This window comes from Heterocephalus glaber, unplaced genomic scaffold (assembly GCF_053883595.1).
Source record: "Heterocephalus glaber isolate CG9 unplaced genomic scaffold, H.glaber_assembly_v1.0 deba00001497, whole genome shotgun sequence".
NCBI lineage: Eukaryota > Metazoa > Chordata > Mammalia > Rodentia > Bathyergidae > Heterocephalus > Heterocephalus glaber.
In genome coordinates, this window is record NW_028258320.1 from 7,402,059 (window position 1) to 7,414,164 (window position 12,106).

At 50.5% G+C, this 12,106-nt stretch overlaps 1 long non-coding RNA gene across 5 annotated transcripts in view; it reads right to left on the minus strand.

Moving 5' to 3' along the window:
* Positions 1-3,071: 3,071 nt before the first annotated feature.
* Positions 3,072-12,106, minus strand: part of LOC110349593 (uncharacterized) — a 53,864-nt gene continuing 44,829 nt past the window's right edge. For all 5 annotated transcript variants that reach the window (XR_015440498.1, XR_015440502.1, XR_015440501.1 and 2 more), the window contains 2 exons: positions 8,465-8,698; positions 3,072-8,094 (listed from right to left, as the gene is read on the minus strand). This is a non-coding gene — a long non-coding RNA (uncharacterized LOC110349593). The remainder of the gene's footprint in view (positions 8,095-8,464; positions 8,699-12,106) is intronic.

Below are 12,106 nucleotides of genomic sequence, written 5' to 3' on the forward strand. Positions count from 1 at the left end.
GCTGGGCTTGGGTCCAGTTCCTTTTTGAGTCTGGAGGCTGGCACACAGGTGCTTAATGAACGCTGATGAATTGAAGGATCACATCAGCCCATTCTTCAGTGGTTGGTAGCAAAATTAGATTACTGGGCAAGATCTTGACCTCTTGGGACGTGGATCATAGCTCATTTCAAATCTCTCTTGAGGTTCACAGACATGGGAATGAGGTTCTCCCTTCTTTCCTAACAACTTTTATTCACTGTATTTGTAATAAATTTTTATGTGCTTGGACTTAAGGAACTTGGATGACAATGTAATTTGCCAGTAGGAACAGGGCCCCGGGGGTTGGAGCTGCTGGACCCCTGGCCATGAACTTGAGTACACTGAGGAGCCAGGTGGGGAACAGAAGCAGAGTCAGATGGGTGCCCCCCAGATCGACACATGGCCAGGCTGCTGTACCACACCCTGCACCAGCCCTCCATGGGACACTTAGGGCTATGTCTATGGCAAAAGCTAGAATAAGGACAGACATATTTCATCCAATTTGAGTTGAGAGTGGGAAAGGGATGTTTCCACAGAGTCTTAATACCTTGCATCTAAGAATTTTTTGGGTTTTCGTTGATTAACCCTATGGCATTTATACTCATAGTATGTGGCTCCAGACACTTGGGGTCTGCCAGGCGCAATGCAAATCCAATTCTAGGAGCAAATACCCTCCCCTCCCCACCTCTCTGTCTCAAGTCTCAGGGCATTAGAATTTTAATCTTGACCACAGTTTGTAGAGAAAACATTGTTTTTTACATTTCTGTCTTTAAACTCTGAAGAAGACTATGCTATGGGTTCATGAGCAAAGCCCTGGCATGTGCTAGCATCTAGTGAGTGGGTCGCCGTATGCCAGGCTGGGTGCACACAGCTTTTACACAGAATTTCACTTGCCCCTTCCACTAAGCCTAGAAAAAGAAATGTAGGCACCTTCACCCTTTAGAGATGAGAAGATGGAGGTCCTGTGGGTCTCAGTGACTTATCAGAGGTGAGCCCGGCACAAGGTGTGGGGCCAGCGCTTGAACCAATGTCCAGCCCCAAAGCCCGGATGCTTTCCCACCCCAGCTCTGTGAATGAACACAGGCATTTACTTCTGTATACACTGTGGCTGCATTCTCCAAACAGTTCAGAGCTTTAAAAAATATTTTGAGAATTCTCACTCAGGTAGACCTTCTACAAATACACCTTAGTTTGCTTGAGAATTCCCCCATTTCTTGCACCTTTGTCTATTCAGCCTGGAGAATCACCTTGGGAACAGAGTTCTCCTCCATCTACAACACAGGCTTTCTTTGCTTGCTTGGGCATGGTGGCCCAGCCACTTTGCCTGCCTTTCCCCGAAGGACAGGTGCCTCTGGTCTCCACCCAAGGTGGACCCAAGGGTCTCCGTGCTCAGCTCCCTGTTGCCCACTCCTCCCGGCGCTGGGGCAAGACAGACTGTTGTGGGGCACTTTGGTGAGCTGCATCTAGGCCGAGATTCTCCAACACTGAGTCCCTGTGCCTCCAGGGGACAATGACAAGGACAAGAGCCCTTGGCTCAGAACCTGGTGTGAAACTTCGAAACACAGGCTCCCCCAGGCACGCCCTGCACCTCCACGGTGGATGCCCACAGCAGGGCTTTTTCTGTACATTTTATTCTCTCATCACCTCCGAAGAACTGGAGGAGAAATCACAGGAGCTGGAAATTCCAAGGAACATTGCCCTTAGCTGTGCTGAGCCTGGGCAGGCCACATTCTCAGGAAGTGGAGAGAGATTGCGGACCCTGGCTGCCCATCAGCTTTTACCTAGGAGGAGGATTTAAGGGTGTCCTTGTCCAAGTGAAAAGAACAATACGACAAGTAGGCAAGGGAACAGAAAACACATTTCTGTTCCCTTACAAACATTCTTTATTGAGGGAGGATTATTGGCCCTCGGGAAACCTGGAAAGTTTGCTCTGGGAGGGGAGAGGGAGGCAGAGCCAGAGAAACCCACCTGGAACCCTCAGCTGCTTCAAGGCTATTGATCTTGCGAGAATCCAGCTTCTGACAGCTGCTAAATAATGCACCTGAGAAAATAGCTTTCATTTTGTAATTTGGAAATGGGAAGGGAAAATTCATTAGGGTTAAATGCACAGAGTACTAGGGGCTTTCCTGGGCCTGTCCAGAGCTGTTAGCAGTGGTCCCTAGGGGTTCCTGCACCTAGGCAGAGGTTTAGGGTGCTGTGTAGATGGGCAGACACATGGCCTCTGCTCTGAGCCTGTGACCAGCAGCGCCCAGCCTAAGCCCAGCCTAGGACGGCGTCTCTGTACAACAGCCCCCTCTGCTGGACTCCAGCGTGGAGAACAGAACTGAGGCCCTAGGGCTGCGGCTGGCGCCTGCTAGCGCCCTCTTCTCTACATAGCACACCCTGAGAATTAGCCAAGGTGACTCCCCTGCCTGTCCTCTACTCCCTGGACTATGGGGGAAAAAGATCTCCAAATGCAATCTTTTCTACATGCCCGCGTGCACACACACACACGGAAAATAGGATATACATCCAGGGGTGTGCATGAGCTAAAGACAGGTGGCACAGAGGTCTGGGACTCCAGAAGAGCCCAAGACAGAGAGAGGTTAGGGGCCAGCCAGGGGGCTGCTCACTGCTTGCACTCAGAGCAGGACTCTCTTCCTTTGACCCCACCACGAGAGGGGAACTCATCAGTGTTCCCGGTGGGCAGGTTTGGGTCATGGAGACCTCAGGGCCGGTCTAAGGAGGAGCTGGTCCTTTAGACTCTCAGTGTCCCCTTCCCTGGCCAGCTGGGATTACCTGTGGTTCCAACCGACCCCAGGAAGTGGGACCAGAAATGGTCTTCTCTGGGTCCTCAGGGATTCCAGACCATAAACCCAGGCAGAGACACAAGCAGCACCTCTGTGTCCCATTCCATCCATAGCTCAACCTTTCCTGCTAGGGTCACCTAACAGGCAGTCTGTGCAGCAGGACTTCCTCTGGTGACAGACGTGGCCCTTATTTGTAGCAGCCACAGGTGACTCCTTAGCACCTGAGACATGGCTACTATCACTGACAGCTTTTTTTCTCTAGTACTAGGCATTGAATCCAGGGCCTTTGCATTGAGCTACAGCCCTGTATCTGTAAAATTTTTTGTCTCAAATTTTGAGACAGGGTCTTGCTAAATCATTAAGTTGGCTGGGCTTTTACAATCCTCCTGGCTCAGCCTCCCAGAGCGCTGAGATTATAGGCATGCACCATCACACCTGGCCAGAAACTGAATCTTAAATTTAATCGGACTCATGTACATTTGTGTAGTTGCATGTGTCTAGAAGTGACCTGTTGGACAGCAGAGTTCCAGAGACCCCTCTGATGTAGGCATAGCGCTTGGTGATTGGTGCAGCAGTTTCTTGTCAGATGCCACTGAATAAGTAAGGTAGCAAGGGATGCACATGTGGCATGCAGTGCTGCAGTAGAGGCCAGGCCCCAGGACTGGCTTCTTGCTTTTGAGTGGGAAGCAGCTGGTGGACCTCAGGATCCAGAGCAGGTGTGTGGGCCAGGTGCCCTCCCTGCCATCCCCCAGGGCTGCAGTCCTCAGGGCACCAGATCCACTTAGCAGGGGATGGAGGAGGAGGCAGAGCCATCTGCTTCTCTGCACAACGCGACTTTCCAAGGCTCCTGGCGGGCCGGGCTGGGCCACAGAGAGAGAGGGCTGTGGGAGGAAACCCGGAGCGATGAAGCAGAATTTGAGAAAAGAGCAGACTGGAAACAGTGAGGAAGCCCCTGCCCCCAGAGGGTCTTGGGAGTGAAGGCCACATCTGGGCAGCCTCTCTGTGTGCCAGGCCCCAGCACCTGCCTGCTTCTTACGTGGCCTCCAGGAGGCAAAGGTGTGAGCCCTGGACCCGGAAGGGAGTGGAGGAGCTGGGAGACACGGGTCAGCTCCAGGTCACTCAGCTGGTGGCCTCCCAGCTCTGGGGTCTTCCAGATAGCCTAGGCTCTGGCCCCACAGAATGCCCGATCCTGCAGCAAGCCGTCTGGGACCACAAACCAGAACCAAGACGACCTGGGTGTTGTTACTCCTGTCACCTGGTGCCATTTTGGCACCAAGCACCCTGGCTCACCCCATGCTGTCTGTCCTTCCCCTACTGTTCTTCCATTTCTGCTCTTCTGAGATCTTTTTTACCTTGTCTGCTTTTATTCACCCAAGAATCCTGGCATGTAGGGTAGCGCCAGGCATCTCCTTCCCATCTTGTAATGCATAAGAGGAGGCCCAGGGAGCCCTTCATTTTGTCATTGGTTTCAGGATTGGGTGGCTGAACACCAGGGCGCTTCTGTGGCCCTTTTGCCCTTTGGAGCCAAAGTGTCCATCCTCGACGACACTTTTGAGGGGTGGTAAAGAAGAGTGTAAGTGATTTTAATTCATTCCGGTTTTGGTAAAGAATCAGTATGCCTTTGTGTACTCACAGAGGTTTTGACATCTTTCAATGGTTCAAAATTCTTATGAGAACAGCTTTTCCTCCACGCGTGCATGTGTGTGTGTGTGCACGCTTCTGCGTGCAAGTGTCACCTCAGTCCACTCTTTGAGGCTTTTACAGAAGTGCATTCTCCCAAGGCCAAGTGCAAGCTTCGATTGCTGCTCGAGTCAAACTAGCTAGTAAGTATGAAGGTGCTTTTGAAAAGCAGAGCACCCAGGTCACTGGGTAGGGACGCTGTGGGGAACTCTGTCACAATGAGCCATCTTGTCTGGCAAAGGCGGCGTCCACAGAACTCTTGTGCATTTACACTCATTTATTTTTACATAAACATTAACTGAGCAACTATTCCTTGCCCAACATTGCCTACACCCGCATGCAGCTATTATCTCTTTGACTAAGGCTTGCAATTAATTCAGGTTTTGTTTAGGGAGCAGACCAGAGCATCTGGAATAGGATTAAAATAATCATAGCCCCCCCTTTTCCCTCCTTAGCTCTTCAGAATTTATTTCCCCGGAGATGGCGTTTGGTTGTTTGATTTTATGATTTATGATGACAGAGAGTTTTTTCCCCTGTGCAGCCCTGCCAAGGCAGTGTGTGTGTGGAGGGTGGACCTTAGACTGTGACCCAGTCTGCAGCAGGGGCAGCAAGTGGGGGAGACTGGCAATGTTAATAAACTGAGATCATAGAGTTGTCGGGGGTGGGGAGCCTGGGCCTTTGTTGGAAAGATATTAATAGGGATAATGCTTACATTCTTAGCTGAAGAAACCATTTGATCTCCTGAGCATAGCTCTGATGTTTCTCATGATGCATATTAAATGTAAAACCCCCTCCACTTAGAAAGTCATTTGTCAAGTCGAGGGGTTGGAAGTTTCTACAAAGTCCAGAGACTCAGAAACAAAGACAGGCACGGCTGGGCTGTTGCAGCTGGGCCGAGATGGGATGAAGGATATGTACAACAAGGACATTCACGGCCCAGAGATTCCACCTTCGGTGTTTTGGTGTGCAGATGTGAGGGATGGAAAACAATTAACCAATCATTAATAAAGTGACTATTAGGGACCGGCACAGAGCAAGGAACTTTTAAATCCATTTTCTCATCTAATTTGGACAATGAGCAGATCAACTGGGGTATGTGGATCTTCTTTAAGGGTTAGGGGAGGAGGGGAAGGAAGGAAAGAAGGGGATGGAGGAGATCCTCAAGCTGTCTTGAGGGTCCACCCTAACTTGTATTCCAAGGAGCGAATGGAAGGCGATTCTTTAATCTATGTGTGTATGCATGCATGCGTGTGTCCTTCTAGAAGACATTTTGGCCCAAACTCATTTCACACAACTGATCTACTAGTGAATCAGATTTTAAGCATGAATCATGGATTTCAGAAGCCCCCGTGTTAAAATGTCTCTAAAATTCTCTTGAAGGAAGAAAAGTCCCCCGGCAGCAGCCGATGGCCATTTCTCAGGTCAATGGAAAACTCGATGGAGAGGGAGGACTCTGAGGCTTGACGGACAGGTCTCATGGCCCCTCGTGTAGGGCCAGCCCAGGGTCCCACCTTGTGCTGCAAAGTCTGTGCTGTTCCGTGGAGAAAAATCCAGGCAGCAGCTGACAACTGCTTGGCAGATGTGGAGGAAACAGAGGTGGCTGATAATTTGGGGTGCTGGCTTGGGCAGGAGGGCCACCTGCCTGCCCTCAGAGGAGGGGAGACATGGCAAGGTGGCCACCCAACCCCACAACCATCCAAGCTACAGAGGTGCTCAGAGGGGATCTGGGGAAAACCAGACGAGGGTGAGGAAGACAGCACAGTATCAGCTGGAGCCAGAAAGTGTGTTCCTCCAGGAAAAGCAAAAGGTGCGCCGTGGTCTAGTGACCATGATCCCACGTGAGGGTGGAGGACAGCAATGTGTCCAGGTCGCTCAAGAGCTGCCTGCACAGTGTGTGAGGTTCTTTGTTGGCAGTAGTGTGTTCCTCTTCCAAACTGTCCTGGGAGAAGGATACAATCGTCATTGGCCACCTTTCACGAATGAGCAAACTGGGTTCAGAGGGTTTTCTCACCTCTAGAATGATGAAAGAGATGCTAAGAGAAAGCCTTGTGGATCATAAATGACAAAGTGACACTGTTTTAAAGCCAGATCATACGGTCTTTCTAGCCAGGTGAGTGCTGGGCTGTCACGAAGCCCTCACTCTGCCTCTCGCCCAGTGTCAAGGGCAGGGGAGCTGGAGCTCAGGAGAGCAAGGGTCCTCACTGCCACCCGTGGGTGCTGGAGTACAGAGGAAAATTCATCCTGCCTGGAATCATAGTTGGTTTTCCAATGAGATGGCCACAGCTGGAGATTTGCTTATTCTGCATGGTGGCAGATGGTCATCCTGGGGAAAAAAGTTTCAATGTTTGGAAGAGTCAGGTCTGATTTACACAGTAAATGTTTCAACTGACCTTCTGGAGAGAAACGATAAGACTGATTTTTCTTGGATGGGCCATAAATCAACTCAATCCCTAGAAAAGGATTCCAAAGATATGTTGGCAGCTGCCCCAGAGTAAACGTGTCTGACTTCCGGACATGAGAGCTCTGGGGAAAGTGTTCATTTGTAATAAGGTCTGGTGTTTCCGTAAGCAATCAGTTGGGTCTTATTTCCCTTATTGAACAGAGAGACCCGAAGCCTGGGAGGATAGAGCAGAGGCAGAAGATGGCCTTGCTGGTGGACACATTCTTGGTTCAGTCCCTCCCACTTCAAGGCGGGGGGGGGGTTCTCTTCCAACAGCAGCTGCCTTCTCCAAGGTGCGACAAATCCATTGGAACTGCACTGGCTTTCTCCTTCCTCTCACCCTCCAGGTCCAGTCTGCCAGGACAGCCTGTTGGCCCTGCCTTAAATGAGCACCCAAGTAAGACTTCTCACAATCCCCACTGTTCCATCCCACGAGTCGCCCTAGCGGTCTCCTCATGGCTCTCCCTGTCTCTCAACCCCAACAGCCACTGAGAAATCAGGTCACACCTCCATCACCTTCTTCTCAGAACCCACCATTGGTCTTGGTGGTTGACAGGGACACTGTGGATGGGATGAAGGGGTGGATCTGAACGTGGGGAAAGAGTCCCGAGTCTCCAGACTGCCCCAACCTTGGGTGACATGTCTTGGTTCCCTAAGAACGGGGACACTCTCCAGCCATGAGGTCCCAGGTTGTTATAGTTTACATCTAAGATGTCCCCAAAAGCCTCACTTTTGGAGGTGGGGTCTGGTAGGAAGGGGTGAGTCATTGGGTTGTGAGGTGGAAGGGTATGTTCACATCTCAGGCTCCTCCTGTCTGTTTCCTGGCCACCATGAGCAATTTTCCTCCACCAAGCCCTTCCACCATGTTGTCTCTGCCTTGGAGCCAGCAGGCCATGGACTGAGCCCACTGGAAACTATGAAGTGTCAGTCACTGCTGGCTTTGGCTGGACATTAGAGTAACCCTCAGTGAATTCCCCAATCAGGTGATTCTTGGACAACTTTTAACTCTTTTTCTTAGACCGTGATGAGCACCTGCTCTTGGCATCTGATGTCCAGGGATAGAAAGGTGTCACCCTGTCCCACAAGCTGGCTGGCTACAGTTCCGTAATGCACAGGGCCAGGGCTCCAGCACAGCCTATGGCACAGCCTCCTGGGTCTTCATTTCTCCTGAGAGGGAGCAGAGGAGAGGATGATTCTGGGGTTCCTGCCCCTTCCAGGATTGTGATGCCTACTGATTCTGTAGCTGCTGAATATTAGAATACTATATGGTACTGAAAAGGATGCTTTCTTCCCCACCTATCAACACAGATGAATCTCCCAACATGCAGAATGTGTATAGTAAAATCCCACTTATACAAGGTTCAAGACTCATATACAACTTAATAACATATCACTACATATATCTATGTATATGTCTATCTATCATCTGTCTCTATCCAGATAGTAGGAAAAGATAAAGCTCAAAAAGCCCATCAAATTTAGGAGAGTAGTTACCCTGCAGAAGGGAGAAGGGACTGAGAACTGGGAAGACACTCACGTGGGGTCCGGGGCCTTGGCAGCCCAGGTGGGGTCTCCAGGCAGGTGCTTCCTCCTGCAGCTGTCCGGGTGCTGGTTTTTACTTACTGTGGCAAAGATGGGCCAACTTTCCATCAGATAGGCCCATGGGACAGGAGAGGGATGCTCTGGGCGGTGCAGGGAGGGCCAACAGCTGGCTGGATCTTGCTTTCTGCAGTTTCCACCCATCCTTACCAGGAGTGCTGGAGCAGTGCCGCTGGGGGAGCAACGTAGCCAACAGTTGGTTTCCAGAGGCTCGAACTTGGTATTAAAGCAGCAGGATCCACCCAGGGTCCTTTGCATGCTTGGCTCAGGTGGGGGATGGGTAGCGGGTATATCAGTCACCTTTCCCATCACTGGGACAGAATACCCAGCACCCGATGACTCAAAGGAGGAGAGGTTTATTTGACACATGGTTTCAGAGATTTCAGTCCATGGTTGGCTAGCTCCAAAGGAGAAACATTGTGGCGGACCAGCCTGGTGGAACAAAGCTACTCAGTTCATGGTGGCTGGGAAGCCGAGCAAGGGAACAGCACTAAAGAGGAAGGAACTAGGAACTAGATATAGTCCCCAAGCTCATGGCCATTAGTAAGACACAGAGCATTCTTACTAATCCCTGGGGCAGCTCCCAAGCCAATCCAGGTGACAAAATAAAGCGTCATCCCCATAGAGGGTGGGGAGATGGCTTGGCACAGGTATTCTGGAGCGAAAGAGCCATATTTCCAGCCTCTCGTCTGACCTCTACACATTCTGCAGAGTGTTTCAACTTGACTCATGGCTTGAGAACTTCTGTGAAGACTCTGGAACCTTCTGGAATGGTCATTTGAATTGCAGCATTCAACCACTTTGTGAAGAGGCTGACAGAAAAGTTCCAAGCCTCTAAGACCTGAGACTGCCACTCCCCAATGCCTCTGCCCACCCTTGAAAGCCTCTTCCTGCCTCAGTGAGCACTGGACTAGAGCCAGGGGCAGAAAAAAAATAAAGCTGTGTGACAACAAACAGCCCTCAATCTCACTACGCTCGGAGGCCCGAGATTCTCTTCTACCCTTTCTTTCTTCCCCAGGTGACACTTATAATCCTGCAGCCCGAGGGAGCCCAAAGAGATCCAGGAGCCCAGGATTTTCCTTTGCATTAACTTCTTATCTGCTGAGAAGTACAACAATTTTATGCTGACCAAATCCTGGCCCCTGCCATGGACAGGACTGGGCTTATTTTTATTTACATCCCTATAGGGCAAGGTTTTGCCATGCTTTATATCTTTGCAATGTGTATTATGTGAATCATTTAAAGAATCAATGTCTAACCAGAAACAGTCGTGCACACCTGTAACCCCAAACTCTAGGAGGGCTAAGGCAGGAGGATCACAAGTTTGAGCCCACCCCTGACAATTTAAGTTAGTGACTAGTGAAAATCCTGTCTCAGTAGCTCAGTGAGAAGGCCCTGGGATCAATCCCCAGTACTGGAAAAAAAAAATCAGTTTCTGAATATAAAATCAAGTTTCCATAATGGCTATGTTCTTATTAAAACTTCCAGGCATGAAGTGAAGGATTAGCACCCAATCTCAAGGGCAGTGAAGAGTCACCCCCAAGCCAAGCAGCACCTGTGCACAAGAAGAGGGGCTGACACCACAGGTCACCTGTCTGGGACCAAGCTGTCTCCTTGGGATACCTGGGTGGCTGCTCACCCCCAGCCAGCACACCCGATTGCAGGCGGCTTCCTCTCCCTGGATTCTCTGTTCCGATCTCACAGGGGTTTCTGGCCTCTCCACGGTGGATGTAGGGTGGCCAGATGCCAGCTCATGGCATCAGAGACAGCCAGTAGTCTATGCTCACCCTGACCTTGGTGGCCAGGCCTGGCATATTTAAATGAGATATTGATGGGAAACCCATTTGGTGGTGAAAAGCATTAGGTGAGAGCAAAGGATTGCTGTGGAGGTGTTGGCCATCGTCCTTCTGGGAGAGGAATAACCTGAAGGTCAAAGGGGCTAAGCTTTTTTTTTTTTTTTGGTACTGGGGATCGAACTCGGGTCCTTGCACTTGTGCAGCAGGTAGTGAAACTACTGAGCTAAATCCCCAGCCCCTTGGGGCTTTAAGGTCAAAGACAAGGGATGAAGACCCAAGACTTGAACCTGAGTTTACCCCCCAAGGTCTCTTCCAACTGGGGCTGGATTCTGAGATTCTTGCTTCCTTGTACCTAGAGATTTGGGAGGAGAGGGTGTGAAAGGATTCGAACCTGCAAAGCAACATCTAAATAGCAAATGTTCCATTGACGATGACTTGGATAAAACACATAACAAATCTATCATCGTATCATCAGGCATCCAGGACTTCAGAAAGCTGTCCAGAATTTTTGCTCTCCACAAAACTGGCCCCCATCCTCCTCCCATCACCTTCTGAACAATGGGAAAAACAGGGGGAACTCCAGTGACTTCCAAGTCACCGCAGTCGCCCCTGGCCCAGTGGCTCCAGGTGGGCCTGTCATCTGGCCCCAGCAACCACAGATGAGAAGCAGCAAACTTACCACTCCTGGGCACTTGTGCCACTGGAAATAAACACACAGAGGAAATCTCTGGTTAAATGCACACAATGTTCCTTTAAAATACACAAGCGCTTTCTAAGACAGCCATTCCATTTGGCAGCCGGGTGCTCCTGGCTCCAAATTAAACAGGAGCATTTGTGAATCAGGCCAATTCATCCACTTCATCCCCATGTAAATGTATACAGGAGCCAGCTGTGGAGGGCTATGTCCCGCCCAGGAGAGTTTACAAGGCGCAGCGGCCTGGACAGTGGGCACAGGCACGGGGCTTCCTTCCTGCTCTCTGGTGCATGGCCCAGTCTGCCCTTCTGGTTTGGAGGTGGAAATTCTCCTCCACATGAGCTCCTAGCCAGGGGTCTGGCACCCCATAGAGGAGACCATGGGCTTCCATGATGTCACTTTCTGTGCTGAGGTTTGAGCATAGACCCCAGGCACAGAGAGAATAAACCCAGGCATGCAGGTATTCTTCAGGAAAGGTGCCAGCCATAGGTGGGGAGATTAGAAAAGAAGACTTCTGGTACTCAAGCAAAATAGTACATGGAATCCTCTGCATCAACCTCGCACCTTTTGGTGATCCCTGAGTTATGATGAGGGAGCTAAGGTGCAGAGGGTTAAGCCACCTTTCCAAAGTCACACGGACCACAGTGACAGGTGTGGGAACTCGCACCCAGGCTGCCTGGCTCCAGAGACCAAGTTCTCCATGGCCAGCTTCCTGCTCTGTCACTCTGCTGTGTGGAGGAGGCATAGTCAGGGTCTCCGCTCCGAGGGGTCAGCTGGAAGAGCTGACTGCTGGGTACAAAGCCCTAGTGTGGACTTGTTTCTTCCTGTTTCCGGGTCTCCATTTCCTCCTCCATTGAGTGAGGGTGACATCCATGTCACACACCCCACAGAACTGTGACGAGGATCACGGGAGATAGAAAATGTGTGAGGTGTTGCATGGATCAGGAAGGAAAGGAAAGAATCTTCTGTTTATTCACCATGTGCCTAACTTGTGCTGCTTAACCATCCTGCAGCCTTGTGAGCCAAGTCTTACAGATCCCAACTCAAGACAGAGGGGAAAAGCGACTTTCTTTCTTAAGGTGCAGGACTT